This window comes from Sinocyclocheilus rhinocerous, unplaced genomic scaffold, assembly GCF_001515625.1.
Source record: "Sinocyclocheilus rhinocerous isolate Xijiao unplaced genomic scaffold, SAMN03320098_v1.1 scaffold4658, whole genome shotgun sequence".
NCBI classification, from domain to species: domain Eukaryota; kingdom Metazoa; phylum Chordata; class Actinopteri; order Cypriniformes; family Cyprinidae; genus Sinocyclocheilus; species Sinocyclocheilus rhinocerous.
In genome coordinates this window covers 56,078-61,610 of record NW_015667316.1, presented here as the reverse complement: position 1 = coordinate 61,610, position 5,533 = coordinate 56,078, and the positions used below count along the sequence as shown (strand labels likewise).

At 35.7% G+C, this 5,533-nt stretch overlaps 1 pseudogene; it reads right to left on the bottom strand.

The window, feature by feature from the left end:
• Window positions 1–2,921: 2,921 nt before the first annotated feature.
• On the bottom strand, window positions 2,922–4,299 carry LOC107733795 (uncharacterized; annotated as a pseudogene).
• Window positions 4,300–5,533: the final 1,234 nt, after the last annotated feature.

Here is a 5,533-nt window from a genome sequence, read left to right as displayed (position 1 = left end):
GGCGGAAATTCGTGTGTGGGACGAATACATTTCTAAGCTTAATTTTATTCTTTGTAAAGAAGACACTCCAAGCTTTCAAATGAACCCATATATGGGCTGATACCATATAAGGAAGGCTATGTAAATGAAGCATAAACATTTTTAACTCGATTTTGGACCCGTATCCGGGTCCGCAGAGTTTATGTGGTTCTAAAGTTAAAGTTGTAAACTTAAAGTTCTGTCAAATTTGAAAAATTCTGTACACAGTAACTTTAATCATAAGAATATCTCTTCTCTCTCTATAAAATGTCCGGATTCTGACGTCATCAAAATGGTGCGTCACGAGGCTCAGTGCAAGTAGTCCATTATAAGTTATTATAATATAGGCTACTATTAATAATGTAAATACATAAATAATAAGTAAATAATACATAAAGTATATAAACACATATATGTTTATTATATAATTAATTATATGTATTTGAAATAATAGTCATTATTAAATGCACGTATACTAGCAGTTATCTGTTTATTAGAATGCCACTAGTGACACAAGGTCAGTACAAAAAGCAGCACACAGCAATATTGTTGCTTGTGGTGTTAATGAGGTCCACATAAGCAGGACTGAATCTGACAAAAGAGAAACATTGACTCAGCCAATCCTCCTGAAGTTCTGCTGCTGGTGGTGATGATTTACAGTCCGCATAAACAGGACTGAATCATTCACAGAAGAAACATTGACTCAGCCGATCCTCCTGAAGTTCTGCTGCTGCTGGTGATGATTTACAGTCCGCATAAACAGGACTGAATCATTCACAGAAGAAACATTGACTCAGCCGATCCTCCTGAAGTTCTGCTGCTGCTGGTGATGATTTACAGTCCGCATAAACAGGACTGAATCATCGACTAGATCCCTCATTCTCTTAATATGTTGTTACTTTTCTTATAGGTTGTATAAACAGAGTAGAAAATTTCATAAGCTGTTTTGTCACAGGAAGCCCTTGTGAATAAATTGTTTCACTGCACTTCCATGTAAATAGGTTTAATGCAATTGATGTATGAAGTTTAAAACTGTAATCATCCTTTTAAGTTAGTAGTTTGACTGTTTTATTCTGAATACAGTTTACACTCCAGACTTTCAAGTTTACATTGTACATTATGAGTACATTACACATTGTGTTCACAAATAAAAGTAAAACCAAAAAACTTTAAAAATGATTCCTTTCATTTCAGTTTGGGAAAATGAAATGTTCACATTATATATGTCTATGTAAATGTTATATTTGTGTTATATTGTTTATATTTTTGTATATTGTTAAGAATTTACATTTTAAAATGATTTTCTTTAAGCACACTTTCTTGTGTTTTTGTCCCGTCTGCATTTGTCTCGTTTGTATGTCTTGTCTTGTGTCCCCACTCATGGCCTGCACCTTGTCGTGGTGAGTGGGCTTTCAACTAAGTTGGGCCACCTACTGTTTACTTGAGTATATTTTTTCAGTACTCTTTCCACCACTGACTGTATGTTACTGTATGTTGAAATGTTTTTTGATCTGGTGTGTTAAAAAAAAATGATAAAACAAAATAAATTAATCTGTCCCTGTTTTAGGCTCATTGGAGAAGCTGAAGAGAGAGGATACTTAAATTAAGGTAAGTACATTTTGAGAGAGGACACTTAAAAAGGGTAAGTAAATTTTGAGACAATTTCATAATTTAGGTGGATGAATCCTTAGTGCAATTTTCCTGTAACTGATCTGCAAACCCTCTTAGTACAACCACATGTTTTATGCTTCTCAGATTAATGCAACCTGTCCAGTAGGTAGTATCAGTTACCTCACACCCAATACAGCTGCTACAGAGTCCATTATCAAAAACAAATCCTTTAGGGTTCATTCATGATGTGATCATATGATGTATAGCCTAATGGGTAGGTTGAAAAAATAGTTTGTCAGTACTTAAATCAGTCAGTTTGCACTCAGTTTCACAGATAAGGCTTAAGCCTAGTCCCAGACTAAAATGCATATCTGGCCTGTTTTAACTGAAAGCAATTTGCACTGACTGATGTTAAGATAAGTCACTGCTATTGTTTTGCCTCAAGATGCACACCAGTAATGTGTTTTTTTTTGTTTGTTTGTTTTTTTTTGTTTTTGGAACAAAGGCCTAATTCTGGCTTAATCAAAGCCCTGTTTGTGAAAACAGGCCATAGATTGGCAGGGCAGACCTCACTTAAGGTTTGAGGCATAAGCTTCACAATTAACTAGAACTGTTTTTGATTATTTCTTTTCTTTATGTGTGTAATTACAGATGCTACCTCAGAATCAGACCCCTTTGCCACCCGGTGACAACGTTGAGGACTCACCAAATGTGTATTGTAATCAGTATTGCATCAATATTGTTTATGTGATTCTTTACATTAAAGGGATAGTTCCTTAAGAGTCAGGACATTTTTTAATATATCTCTGACTGTATTGCTCTGAAAGAAGAAAGTCATATACACCTAGGTTGTCTTGAGGGTGAGTAAATGGGGTGGGGTCATTTTCATTTTTGGTTGAACTATCCCTTTAATATTGGAGTATCTGTCTTGTAAATGAACAAAAATCATTCTAAAATACCACATTGTGGTTGTAATAAGAAAGTAATGTTAAACATAGACAAGATGAACAAATCAATACCGATTAAATAATAATGGCATAACTCACTTCTCTTATGTAACCTCCTTTACACATATTGGCAGAAGCAGTAACTCGGATTTGTTTAGGAATAATTTAAAAAGCTGTTTATCTGAGACAAGCATATCTTCTGTTTTCATCACAGGAGTATGAGTATTTTCTTTGACAAAAAAACAATAAAACATCATGTAATGTGGTTGAGGACTTTATGGTCAATAAAATTACCCTTGAATTATTTCACTAAAAATAAAGAGGCTTGCATAAAAGTTAAAATATATATTTATTCATACAAAAGTAAGCAGAACCAGAAACAAAGTCCAGACTACATTCACCGTGGGGAAAATTGAGGAAGTCTGTCAGGTGGAATGGCTGGGGTAAAGCAAAGGTTTAAGAAGATAAAAGAGAAGAAGGGGGAGGAAGAGGAAGAGCTGTGACAGAACAGTGTGATGGATTTCCTTTTTACATTAACAAAAGAGTGCACATTAAACATCACATAAAGTATAAAAATCCTGGACATTTTAATGCCGAAACTTTTGGTGGGAAATCCAAATCCAGCATCACCCTACTGGATTTGGTCTTTCAGACGCCAGGCAATGTTGCTTAAAAAAATATAATTTCCCAGAGGGGTTAAATGAACTTCATCATGCAAAAAATGTCCAGGATCTCTATGCTTTATCTGAGGATGATGAACAATCATTCCACCAATAGACAAAATAAAGGCAGCCAGCACACTGTTGACATAGCGCCGGGCTTTGTCAATTTTCTTTGGGTGGTCAGACCTCCACCGGCGTCACTGGGTGATGGCAGAGAAGATGATTTTCATCTGAGGGATCTGCCAATGGAGGTCTTGCAAGTCCTACTTGATCCCTGCGACGAGCTTCACACTTTTAATGTTTCCAAGATAATTTCCGCCACAGTGGATCAACAGGACATCTGGCACAGCTCTTCCTCGAAGGCACTGATGAAAAAAGGATAGGAGGTTTCTCCAAACCATGCCACCCCAGCCAAACCACCGGACATGGGCATCCAGACCAAGGTTGGTCCCGATGGTCTCCCTTGCGTGTTTTTCCCCACGGCGAATGTAGCTGTCCCCAATAATGTATATTTTGGGTTCTGTTGATTGTAAAGCAAAAAGAAAGCAACATCACCTTTCAAAAAAAAAAAAGACTTGTTCTGGTGTATTATTAAATGTAACATTTAATTAACATTTCATTTTTCCATATTTTATCAATTACCAGTTTTATCAATTTAATTTTCTTCAAATGTGACAATTTGGAACAGACATAATCAACATCAAATTATGAAACGTCCCTGAAATCAAATGTCTTGTTAAGGTAAGCCTGCAAGTTTAGCATAAAACACATCACAGAGCAGGACAAATAAGAGGTTGTTCTTTTCTGAACACTAGTTTCTGAATGGATGTTCATGTAGTAGATTCACATCATAAAAAATAATTTTGTAATTATAGCTTATTGAGTACCCCTGGTATAATGAATTTAACTGAATTTAAACTTTGGTTTGTTTAGATCAATCTCAAGTTAAAAATCTTATGGTGAAATAAAAATATAAGATTTTATTTTTAGACTTGATTTTTTTACTTACTCTTCTCCTCTGTGGATAATGATGAGGAGGATGTGAAAATTTTTGATGTCATTTTTATGTCTGAAACGAGAATAACACAAATTAAACAATGACTAACAACTCATTCAAATATAGGCTATTTCTTCTATATGACAAAAGCAGAGGTGTGTTGCATTAATAAGTTGCTAACATATTGAATGTATGTGTTAACCATAAATGTTAGGGTGCTAACCTAGCTAAAACGGACCGCTTGAGTGAAGGATGACACTGATTTAGCTGTCCAAAAAATTGTGATAGTTGTTTAATTGTAATAAAACAAAAATTAAGTTACTAGTATTTTACAATATATATTAATATGTGTTGCTTTTTAAGTACAACTATGCGGTTAGTAGTTGTATTTACCTTATTTTAACAAGCCTCTTGCACGGCAGACAAAAATTGGAGCAGTCAGGGTAATTAAAAAATGGTCCCAGGGGCGTGTGCTTGCGATCGTCTCTGCTGGAGTGTGGGCGGGACCATAGGGCATGACGCGGCGCCACTTCTCTCACTACTGCGCAGACTCGGGTCCCGAGTTCACTACTGCGCAGACTCTGGTCCCAAATAAGCACAATATGGGCCAATAGGGCCACTGGCGGCTTCACTTTTCTTCAATGAAAGAGAGTGAAGGTGCGTCGTCCATCTTTTTTCACAGTCTATGGCGCGAACGGGGTGCGTAGCTTGTAACACTCCAAAGAGAAAGAAAAACTTGAAATCGCATCATATGACCCCTTTAACTTAATGATTGTTATCGGGATGTGATGACACTTTCAACCAGCATAACAAAAAATGTTTCTGAAGGCAATCACCTATTGCACCTTTAATTATTAATATAAGTAAGAATGAAATCAAGAGTATTATTAAGAAAAGACTGAAGGAAAGGTGGCAAAAACAATGAGATAAGGAGGAAAAAGGTTGATGGTTTTACAGAATTCAAAGGAAAGTGGGAGAGATGAGAAGTGCAGGGAAAAACAGGAGAGATGAGATAGTAATACCAAGGATGAGATTTGGACACACAAGATTAAATAGTACACTTTTTAAAATGGGTAAACATGATACGGGAAGGTGTGAATTTTGTGGACAAGAAGAAACAGTGGAACATGTTATACTGCACTGTCAGAAATACGAGACTGAAAGAAGGATTCTAGTGCAAAAAATACAAATGCAATTTACACCGAGATATATTTGACAAAATAACTCAAGGAATGAATGCCATAGTTTTATTTTTCAGTTCCTTAAAATAACTAATTTGTGGGAGAGAATTTAAAAAA